General features: G+C 40.3%; 1 protein-coding gene across 1 annotated transcript in view; it reads left to right on the forward strand.

The window, feature by feature from the left end:
* pik3r3b (phosphoinositide-3-kinase, regulatory subunit 3b (gamma)) overlaps positions 1-12468 on the forward strand; it is a 191814-nt gene that overhangs the window by 103882 nt on the left and 75464 nt on the right. The gene's annotated exons all lie outside the window — the stretch shown is intronic.

Here is a 12468-nt window from a genome sequence, read left to right on the forward strand (position 1 = left end):
GGACACCCACATGTGCTGATATTTTTTTTTAAGTTAAACAGAAAAAGAAAAGGAATTGTTTTTAGTTAAATATTTCCTTTTATTAGAGAAATGCAGCTCAACATGCTTCACATTCAAATTTCAAATGCATACACATAAATATTTGAAAAAAAGACAAAGGCGGAAAGTTCAAATATTTTTATCTAGAACAAATGAAATAACAGATTCTCCTTAAAATGGACAACGAAAGGTTGAGTTTTTGCTCTGAGCTTCAAAGCTTCACTTCACGTTTCCATTGTTAGATCCAGAGGAAGAATATGTCAGAGTTTTGCTCCAAAGCTACACAAGAAAAAGTCTATAAATCTGAGAGCTGTAATGTGGTTCCATGAATCAGATTTATGAACAGGTGTCAGAATCTTCAAATCTGTCCTGACTTGAAAACAGTGCAAGAACGACACGAACGTATCTCTGACTGCAGCTTTCCATCGAATCATTGCTGTTGTGTCGCGATCAGCAGTCACTTCTTTGTTTGTCCATAATACGCTTAAAGGTGTACACAAAGGTGTCCAAATCCCAGCAGGATGAGAACCAGAAGTCAAAACAAAGAAGGCGGCTTAGACAGTTGGACGTCACTGAGAATGTATGTGTGTTCACAACTTTAAGCCAAGTGGCGTCTTTTGAACGTCAATAAAACCAAGAGGCGATGGGGCCACTGCTCAGAGGAGGGCCTGCTTTTCCCTTTGTTTTCATTAGTTACAGACAAGCTGTATCCTCTGGGTGCCAACAAAGATTCACAGGGTCACCGTTTTAGTTTCAATCTGCAGACAACATCAATGTTTTATGTAAAGAGAAGCTGGCAGCCCACACTGTTTCTGTATTATTTATTATTCAGGTAGAGCGGTGAAGGAATGAAAAGAGGAGTGTGAAAGTGAAGCACTGGCCAGTTTTCACCCCAGGACATGAGCACCAGAGCTCCTCCCAGGCCAAAAATGTTGTTCTATTGTCTTGGTGCCTGCTTTGTTGACTCTTTCAGTGTCAATATTTCCTATTGAATTGTACTTGAGTCAAAAGTTGAAGAACTTTTCTATTGATCGAGGGTGAGAATTGACTGAGCCGGCTGCCATGGAGTCTCTGAGGTAGTCGCCTTTCATCTTGGTGATCCACAGCGAGGCTGTTTAATAAGTGATGAGGCAGCCGAAGACTGTGGCCTGGCCTCCTCATCGAGATAATCCATATCTGATATTATATTCACACACACACAGCCTGTGACACAGTACTTAGAGCAACATATGGTATGATGGGAGATAACTGAGAAAAATCCAGCACCGCAGTCACTGAGACACCAAGTCGATAAGAGTTTGCAAAGAGACACAGCGGCACAGCGAGACGTCCACGAAGCATCGTGAACTCAAAGAAAACAGACAAATGAGCAGAAACTTGTTGAATTTATTTCTCACTTTAGAAACCACCCATACAGTCTTTTCTTCTTTTTCTTCTGTTCCTTCTGTTCCTTTATCTGCCCGTTGTTTTATTCGTCATCACCCTCAGCAGTCAGTAGAAACGTGGGCCACCCTGCATCACAAGCTGTTGTCCTCGCTTGGTGATGGTGAGGAAGACGATGCTCATGACGATGATGATGATGATGATGATGATGATGGCAGTGAGGGTAATGGTGATGGAGATGATCGTGAGGAGGAGGAAGAGAACAATGGTGATGGTGATGATGATGATGATGCAGAGGATGAAGAGTTTGGGATGAATGATTGGCTGTGTTTTATGAAAGCTAAATGAGCTCTCATTATGTGTCATAATTGACAGCAGCTCTGTGTTCATATATGATTAATTACTCTAAATGAGGATTAGAAGTCTGCAATTACTCAGTGATAACACAAGGACCGAGTCCTGATTATAAGGGTTAATTATCCTGACCTGCCTGTACTCTGCTGTTTGTGTGTGGGTGTGTGTGTGTATGTGCATGTGTGTGTTATAAACTGGGACTTTTCTTACTAGAGGTCTACTTCCCCCGTTTTCCTCAATGTCAATTAGGTGCCCATTAATTCTTTGTAAATGTCATTTAGAAATGTCATATCTTAAAATAATCAAATGAAGACCCCAGGACTCATCCGTCTCTCTGCTCTGTCCTTTTTTTTATTGTTTTGGTTAAATGAAAAACTGGTGTCAGCAAACACTCTTGTGCAAATGCTCTAAAGGAATGAAGAATTAATTCTAGTTTTCAGAAGTGCGACTAACAAACCAAATCTATAAACATGTCTCTGAAAACCTTGAAAGTTAAAACATAAAAATCACTAAATCTGGAGCTCTTAACACAGCGTTTAACGCTTTAAGACTAAAAACAAATTACTTTGTCAAAATTCAAATTGGAGGTCGTTGTAGCTGCAGATTAATGCCATGGACATACAATAAAACAATCACACAGCTGTCATGTTCAGGTGTCCATATACTTTTGGCCATGTAGTTCATTCACGGCCTCATTCATCTGTTGGCATCTGCACATAAAGAAGAAATAAAAAGATTTTGCCAAAAGCAAGTCCTTTCTGCAAACCAGTCTGGGTTCTATTGATTGAATAAGTGAGTTCTTTTTTCTTTTCCTTTTTTCTCTTCTCCTCTTTAGTTTTTTTTTTTTTCATACAGACAACTGCATTGTTTCCTCATGTGTTTTATGACTGGAGGCATGCTGGACTTCCCACAGTTCTACAGCGCTATAAATCTGGCACCTAATATCTTTTATACTAAACTGCTGCTCATTAATGTTTTTATATACACGGCAGCCATAGTAACACAGGTCTGCCTGTGTGTGCATGTTTTGTATTGACCTTAATAAGGTTAGGAGCAGGAAGAAGTGCAGAAAGAAGAAAAGTTAACATTTGTACATATTGTTTATAGGTTTCTGTATTTTGATGGCGGGAAACCACCAGAAAAAAAAAAAATCAATTGTCTGCTTGTCTGCTTTTCAATGTCGATTTAATGTATGCAAATATTTTTTCCACTCTAACATGGAAGAGCAATTTACCTGTGAGCCACAGGATATGAAAGGTCACAGGTGAGCTCAGTGTCATGTATCATCCTCAGGGTTTAAATGTTAGCACATAAAGAGCTTCCCATCTTCTGTTTTGACCCTACAGTGCAAATGTGGCTTTGTTGTGTTTGTGTGTGTGTGTGTGTGTGTGTGTGTGTGTGTGCGTGTGTCCAGTGTCTCGCCCAGCACGTCCCTCCCTGCCAGGTCGGCTGGGCTGCTAATGATGTTGTCAAAGTGGAATGTGGAGCAAAAAGATCTTTCTGCTTCTTTGCACGCACATGGACACACACACAGATACAAGACAAACACACACACTGGCTTATTCTTTACAGAAGGACAATGAATCAAGAGAAACGCACAAAATCAGACACAAACAAGTGAACAGGCGAGTTGTTACAAACTGCAGAGAGAGTGTTTTTGAAGCAACTTTCTGCAATTTAAATTTAGATTTTAAATTTAAATTTAGATTAAATTAAGATTCACTTTATTATTGAACCTGTTTTTATCATACTTCTCATGATTATTATCAGTTATTTTAACATATTATACTAACATGTTTTGGCTGAGATCCTGGATCCAAAGCCTCCTCACTCACATCTTCTTCTTTATCTAACATGGAGAAACACAATAATGAGACATTTGGTTTAACAAGCAGTCAGCATGTTAAAGTTTGGAAATATTTACTGACCATCAATGGCAGTCACAGGGATTATGATAGCACCTAAAATTTCCACCACCCTTTCCCCTCTGAACAACAACAGGTAATGCCTGGATGTATAGGTGTCTAGCTTGATGGAGACATCCAGTAAGATACTGGATTTCATTGTGCTGCTGGAATTAGTATAAACTGTGATGTAATTACTGTACTTAGTTACACATTTTCAGATCAAACTTGTGGTGTTCTCAGTTGTGGAACTGGGGAAAACCTGCTGTGACTGGCTGGTTGTCTGATTGCATGTCTTCTTTAGTCTGTTATAAAACTGTGGTTGTCTCCGGATTTCAGCAATTGCGAAACATCGTTGCCAAAGCTATGAAAATAAGACCTACTATAGTTTGTAAAACTAAACAAAAAAGAAGAAAAAACAGAATTGCCCTTTAAACATTTGCAGATCCCTGACTACACAGCCAAACAAACAGATGCCCTCTCTCTCTCTCTCTCTCTCTCTCTCTCTCTCTCTCTCTCTGTCACATACACACACACACATACATTTTCAGCCTCTCTCTCTCCCTCTCTCTGTATCTGTCTCTCTACCCACATGTTCATGTTTTCACAGCAGCTGCTGACAAATTGACGCGATCCTGGGAATTTTCCCCACATGGAAACCTACATTTTTTTGTTTTATTTTGGAGCTGTGTGCAGGGCGAGGTCAGAACAGGAAAAAGAGAGAGCATGCTGTCCCTGTCAGCCCGTCTCTCTCTCTCTTTCTCTCTCTCTCTCGCTCTTATTCTCTCATTCTTTGTGGTAGCAGCTTTTCCCGGGCACAGCCTAACTGACGTATTGGCAACATTTAACACACACGTGTGTGCGTGTATGTGTTTGAGTGTTTGAGTTCAGGCACATGGCTGCACTGGTGTTATCAGAAACATATGAGCCTAACAGCTCACAGGTGTCTCTCTTCAGTGGAGAACAGCTTTGTAAATTTTTCTAATCTTCTAACCTGAGCCGTCTTATCTCATATTCTCTTTTGCTGAGCTCCTGCTCTTCCTGTCTCTGTGTACGGGTCTGTCGTCCTTTTTCAGCACCTCCATCCTCTTCTGAACTCCTCTGTGTTAACGTATTATCTGCTCATCCTCTTCCATCTCTGCTTTAACCAGCTTTAAGAGCAAAGTTTTGACCCTGGCTGACCTCTGAATCATCTGTTGGGTCACCACTGTCCTACATATTGCAACCCACCTCTCCAATCATGTCACAGCTAACAGACATAGTTGTTTTGTTTTTTTCAGTTACGTTCCTAACATACACACACTTATGTCCATATATATGCACAAAACTAAAACCACGTAAAAACGAAAGAGATGCAACCCAGCCTTTCTCCATATTTCCATAATGGTCCTTGCTTGACATGAAAACCCAGACATGTACCAACGCTGCATACAGAACATTACTAAGATATTAAACATCCGTACTTAAGTAAAAAGCTGACACCAGCTGCTGCAGATCTCCAGACACCATATGCTGAAGAAATGGAGATTCAAAAGAAACAGATGTATTCATTTGGTCTGAATTTTCATGCTTTCCTGCTCTTTAGTTTCCTCAGAACCTTATAAATATTCCAGTACCCAGGCATTTATGCATTAATACATGTGTCCCATCACTAAATTAAAAAAAAAAAAAAAAAAAAAAAAAAAAAAAAAAAAAATATATATATATATATATATATATATATATATATATATATATATATATATATATATATAACTACATTAGGAAAAAATGTACATGTTTTCCTGTGTCCTTGTCTTGAACTTGATCTTTTTACTACCCATGGGCATTAATTTTACTCCAGTTGACCACTTAGGTTACTGGTCTAGGTTACTGAGGGCTCCACTGCAGGTGACACTGAGAATTCGAGTTTAAACAACTTTACTATTTAAAGCAAATAGGTTCAGCCAAGAGCTAATGGAAAGCCTTTTGCTGAGCTTCTCAGCATGTAGTGAATATCAGAGCTGAGCTGCCTAAGGTAATTCTCAATGGCAAAGAGTTAACAGAGTAAACCAGTCAACCTCTAATTACAGCAGGTTAGAAGTGTTAGGTGGTTGCACTAGATTATGAAAGAGGAAATTCTTTTGAAAACCTTTATAAAATAAATTTCCATCAAGGGACTGTTACTTGTGTTAAGAGGACGAATTGTACTATTTTAGATGTGTTTACTATGTATCTACTATTTATTCACTTATTATTTAGGTGACAGTCAACAACAAAGAATTGTGCTTGAATGTTAACAATGTTTCCTTGTGTAAGTGATGCATGATGAAATACTCACACTTTGCAGTACAACAGTAGATGCTCCTTGAATTCAGAAGCTCTTTCCTGAAAACAACTCCAAACCAAGGGGAAGGGTTAAGGTGTCAAACTGGGCCAAAGCTGGACAAGACAAGATGCTTTGTCTTCATCACAGACAGTATTTGTTTATACGTCCACTGAGCAGTGTGTGCTCCTGAATATCCTGAGTTCAAATAAGCAAACATGCTTGATCAGATTCAAACTCTGAGCTCTTCATGTTGAAATCCACTCAGCTCCGTCTGGAAATGTCCCAGTGTGCTCTCCACATTGACTGTGAGTGGATTTGTAAAAAGTTTAAAGAATGAATTTCTTTGCTTTAAAAGCTGAGAAACAACCGTCAAACTTGTTTTTAGTACGTTCAGTTTGTGCACACGTCGTCTGCTGAGAGACCAGCAGCCTCCAGCGTCAACCCGGCTTCTTTTGTCTGATCCGACCTCTGAGCTCTGATGTGCCTGGTATCAGTGTAGGAGCGAGCGCTGCAGCTGTTTGAAATGCAGCAGGCAATACAGTGCTCTGTGTGGCAGCTACAACTTAGCTTACCACTAATTGCAACCAGAAGGGCCAGAATGAATTTACAGCCTTCATTTGTATGCAAGCCAGATCAAAATTTGTGACAGTCTGGATCCTGGCCACGGTGCTTTGCTGTGTGATCTGAAGCTGAAGGAATTCAGACTTTGGTGACTGAACAGCCTCATTACCTGACTGAAGACGGCTCTCTTTCAGCCAGTGAGGCCAGCGAAGGTTAAAGGTTAGCTCATTTACTCTTTTTCTCTTTTGACGAAGCAACTCGTCTAACTTTTAATTATAAAATTTAAAATAAAAAATAAAAAAAACATTGAGGAACTTATAACTGATGCACTTTCTCTTTATTTTTAGCCTAACTAGAAGGAAGGCTCAAAGGAAGGCAGTATGCGTTAGCTGGTCAGTCGACCACTTTGGTCCAGATTTAAATATGTCAAAAACATCATCGATTAACTCTTAATTTCTAATAGCAAGTGTTGTAGCAGAACCGAGAACATGTGGCGTAAATGCTGAATGACAGATTTCATTGAGCTAGAGAAACTACGCAGACTACACTGTACATGATGTCACAGCTTCAGCTGTTAGTGAGACAACATTAAAATGTGATGACTTTAGCAATGCCCTGATTTGTCATCTGGTGCCAGATCAGAATTTTACTTCATCCAAAATAGCAAATGTTTGCTAAATTGATAAATTTTGCTAAATTGATAAATTAAACTGTGAAATATGAAACATTATACCTTCGTGTTAACACTGTCATTATGAGCATGTTGGTGTGGTGTGAGTTCATGCAATGTGTTAATTAAACGTATACTTTAATGTTCTCACCCTCCTCAGTGTTTTTAAGCTTTTAGCTCTCACAAACCTTTGAATTCTACCATGAAGAACATTTATTTTCCTCATTTGAATTGTTGCTGGGTTTTTCCCATCAGTTTCTACTGTTTTCAGGTCTTTTCCATCTTCGCACAGATTCATTCACAGCCTAATTCACCTGATGTAGCCAATTATCCTGCAGCATATCACGCGTTTTGATATGACCAGTGTGAAATGAAATGACCATTTGAGAGAGCTGAATCATTTTCATTACTCGTTATTGCTCCGTCTGTGAGTGAATGTCGTCTTTGTGAGCGCTGGCAGCTCTGCTGTTTGGGTCGGGAGCAGTGGTAGGACTGGTTTTCTAACAGACGTCCAAACCCTCTTCACTCAGGCCGCCGGGTAGAAAAGATCCTTTCAGAGAAGTATTGTTGATGTCAGACTCATTCAGGCTGCCCTCTGGCTGACACCCACACACCAGCATGTCCTCTTTCATGCTGTAACCATGAATATGCAGGATTTGTATTATTTATTGGGTGGAATTGTTTATGAGCCTGATTCTTTTCCTTCCCTTATTCATTCCACTTTGTCTTTCTCTCTCTTCTAAAAGGAAATCTGTCAATACTCTCGCACTCTCACACACACATATACACACTCACTGTTGGACACCCTGCCACGGTCGCCAGGTTGGTTATGAGGGCTGGTTTCAGTTTGTGATTATTCCCAAACATTATCCTCTTCCTCTCTTAATTCCATTTTACCTGCGTCATCCAGGGATTTCCTAGAATAAGCCTCCTCCCTGTCAGTAAGCACACAGCATGCAGTAACACACACACACTTCACCAAATCATCTCACTCTTACTCATGTAGACATGCATTCTCCATCATTGTCTCCTTCTCTTTTGTCGTTTTTCTCTCTCTAACATCCACACTAACATTTTGACAGGACACGTCAGAGCCTGTCATGTCACTGTGTCACCAAAATGTTTCAACTCAGCACATGGAGGAGCTTTTCTGCTTTGCTACTGCTTCACATTCACAAGCTCTGCACTTTAAATTTCTTCTGTTTCACCATGAGGACGCTATGTAGATTCTTATATAAAAGGCATAATTCAAATGAAGGTCCTGTTGTCAAATAATGACAGGGAAACAAACACTGAGGTGTGAATAAACCTGTACTCAACCAACAGTTTCATTATGGCTTAATCTGTTCACCTTTTGGTAGCAATTCAAAAGGGTCATTACAGTTTCCCAGAGCACCAGTCAAAGTATTCCTATTGCTTGTTTTCTCACTCTTTGAGAGTCCAAAGACCTGAATATGTTCAGTTTAATATTATAGAAAATGAAGAAAACCAGCAAATATTCACTTATACAAAGGTGAAACCAGGGAACATATGGCATTTTCCTAAAAAATGTTTTGAACAGAGAATGGACCACACAAACAGGTGCTGGTTATTTGTCAGCCGATCAGCTGAGCCATCAGTCGGGTGATAGTTTCATCCCTGTTGTAATATCTCACGTGGTTTCCATAGCACTAATTCCACCACTACAACAGTCATGTGCTTATAATATTACCTAAAAATGAAAAGCCTCAATGTCTTGTGCATCATTTCAGACACACTTGCTCAAAATTCAGCCCGATGATGAGGATCTTCGGTTGATCGTAACTCAAATTTAAAGTCAAATTTTGAAGGTTTGAGCTGTGTTTTGCTGCAGAGTTTGTGTTTGTGTTGATGGATGATAGCACGCTAACAAAGTGTCTTAAATGTCCAAAAAAACTTTTACTGCGCGTTTTTCAGACTCTAGCCTTCTTATCTAGTTTTTTACCTAAATCAGCCTGGTGGACAGAAGATTTTCAAGCAGACAGATTCACAAACACCCTCATGCAACACATCAACACACACTGATCACACATACACAGTGTCTATAGCCCTGTTCTCAAAGTGCCACAGGCCCCTCAACAGTCACAGGCTCAAGTTTATTTAAATAGCTTGCGAAACCCTTTTCCTCACTCATCAGCAGTTTCACACTGTTTCACGTTTTCTGACCTAAATACATAAACCAGTTATGAGGCATTAATCTCTCCACAGTATCAGCAGCTCGCTCTGTCATTAGCTCATAAAATAAACAGCATCATAATCAGCTGCTCAGTCACAGCTCGGTGTTGGAGCCTCGCCTGAAATCTGCTGAGCTGTTTTTCAACAGTTACCATTCAAACAGTAAAGCCTTCACATGCAAACCCCACAGTGCGCCATCCTGACTAATCTGAGCCTTTTCTGACCTGTAAACCTATGTGGTTAAGTTTTAGCTAAAACTACCTGGTTCAGGTTTGAGAGATAGAAGAAAATGTGACTGTTAGTTGGAGACAGGACACGAGTCACAACAACACACTCAGTCATTATTCATCAGTTGTCAGGAAAATGTAAACGAAGGTCATTTAAGCATTTTAACAGACAGTGAAGGTTGTTTTCTGTGTGAGGTTTTTTTTTTTTCATCTCAGGGTTTTGTTTTCAGTCTTGTTCATGTTACTTGCATGTGTTTGTGGAACAGCTGGATATTTCAAAACTGTGTTCACGAAGTTTAATGAAATTTTGTTTAGGTTAGTCCATATACCAAGGAACAAGTGGTTAGATTTTAGTGTAAATTTATGTCTTTCTCACTGCTTTTCAAGTGATTGTTGTCTCTATCTATGGCCAGGAGCTGCTAGCAGCTAAGGCAGCATAGCTTTTTGAGATACCATGACTCACGGCAAAAGCTCACAACAGATCCATGTAAACTGGAAATAAAAACAAATGCAAAATGCGACAAAATTCTGTTTTCATTGTTTTTTCTTCTGTTTTTTTTTTTGACAGAATTATGGCTCAGAGTTTCTCATCAACATGAATCTTAAATCCTTTGCACACTCACACTCTGTCTGTTCATATACCAGACTGGTATCTGTGATGTGCTGAAAAACTAAACATTTTGTTTTGTTTTGCTTTGTTTTTCATAAAAGAGAAACTGTTCCACAACATTTCTAGTTTCATGGAATTTCTGAATGAGCCAGTGAAACATTTCAGTGTATCCTCAGACTAACAAAGTTTGGCACCAAGCTAAGACATGAAGTGACTGAACCAAAAGTCTGTAAATGAAAGACAGGAACCGAAACAGTGAGTGTTAGAGATTGATTTGTTTTCCTTCAGTAAAAGCGTCCTTCAGCTTCCTGCAGCAAGTGACTCAGGAGAAATATTGTACCATGAGATGAAGGTGATGAGATTTTATTGAGTGTAAGTGTGTAAAAAAAACATGTCCAGGAGCGACTGACTGCAAACACTGACCCCGAGTGATGGCTGCTTTCAAACACACACACACACACACACACACCACAGACAACACACTCTGCAGAGTGATGAACTGAAGCACGCAAACAGTCAGAGATGTGCCACCTTCACTCTATGAAGAGTGTTTGGTCACATAGTCCCTCTGAGCTCGCACATGTATACACACACACACACACACACACAGTGGGCTTTCATAGTGCTGCCCTGTTGCGTGACAGAGCTAGACATGTTTCAGCTCTCTTGCTAGAGTAGTTCACTCACTCCAGGAAAAGTGTGTGTGAATAAAAGGTCAGTTTGGTGTTGCTTATGCATGGATCCGATTCTCCCTGGAGAGGATGAGTCTACACTCTGTCACACCTTTCTCTTCTTCTGCCTTTAACTCTTCATTCACATTCTCTTCTCTCCCCCTTTCTTCCCCTGTTTTGTTCTTTTCCATCTTTTCTTTTCTTTTCTTCCTTTAGTCTTCTCCCTTCCCGTCAACCCCTCTACTTTTCTTTCCTTTATGTTCCTCTCACCTTCTCTCCCCTCCTCAACTCTCTTCTTTTCTCTCTTCCCATATTTTCTTTTCCTGTTTCCTTTGCTTTTATTTCTTCCCTCCTATTCCTCTGCTTCCTCCCCTCTGTTGTCTGCGTTCTCTGCACCTCTTTTCCTCTCCTCTCCATCTTTCGTGATAGATAGCCCTTAGGGGCCCCAGTGGTCTTGACAGCTCAGAGATCTCTCATTGGCCCACAGGAGACTCACAGGAGCTTGTGGGAAAGGCTGCGACACGGGAAGCTGTGTGTGTGTGTGTCTGTGTGTGCGTGTGCTGGAAGGTTGTTGGGGAAAAAAAGGTTTTCAGAGCACTTCAGCACGTGTTTTTTTCTCTCTGGGGTTTCATCTCCAACAGAGAGTGAGTGAGGTTGATATAACATTTGTGTGTGTGTGTGAGAGTTTTTGTGTGTATGAAAAGCATGGAATCAGACACAACACACACACACAGATGCAGGGGGTGGTGGTGATTGCGTGCCCTCTCCGACTCCTTCTCACGCTACCTCTCCCTCTCATCCTCCTCTCGCTGTGTCAGGTGGAGGAAGCAGTGAGCGGAGGGATGGATCTTGACATCACTCTTTGCGTGATGCAGGATGTACATTGATCAGCTCTGCCTGAGCACAGCACCATAAACAGCAAGTAAACAACAAAGCATGGGGACAGGTCAGTGAATCTGAGCTGAAGTTTCTCCCAGAAGCTCTGTCTTTCTTCTTCTACTCTGCATTTTTCTCATGAAAATGCAGCAGTCAAGACTTTGTTGTGTAAAACATCTCAGAGCAGGCTGCAGTGGGAAGGAGCCACCAGTGCTTCATCACTGAAACCACTGATTCCAGCACATCTACCTTATACAAATAAACAGCATAGTTAGGAGTTCTAAAGTGAATAAAATTCTCTTGTTTTTGTTTTTTAAGATGCTCCAGTTAAATTGCTAAATTGTGCATGTCTTCATGTTCTGTATCACTTGGACTCTCTGTAACAGAGATGACAAGATTCTTGAACTTTTCAATTCTTTTTAACAAAAGCTAAAGAAAGGTTTGTATTGGGTTCCTGCTGATGCAAGAAGTGGATCCTGAGGTTCTCCGCCTCATCCCAGAGCTGAAACTCTACCACAGTCACTTCACCTTGGATGACTTAGGTCAGTCTCACTTGTGATGGACGCGGTGGCCAAATGCAAAATTTCAAGAGCCTAAAAACAACTTTGAAAGTGTTTTTTTTCAGTTACATAAAATTACATCTTTATACAAACAAGGGTTTGACCACCTGCT

This window comes from Toxotes jaculatrix, chromosome 6 (genome assembly GCF_017976425.1).
Source record: "Toxotes jaculatrix isolate fToxJac2 chromosome 6, fToxJac2.pri, whole genome shotgun sequence".
Classification (NCBI taxonomy): domain Eukaryota; kingdom Metazoa; phylum Chordata; class Actinopteri; family Toxotidae; genus Toxotes; species Toxotes jaculatrix.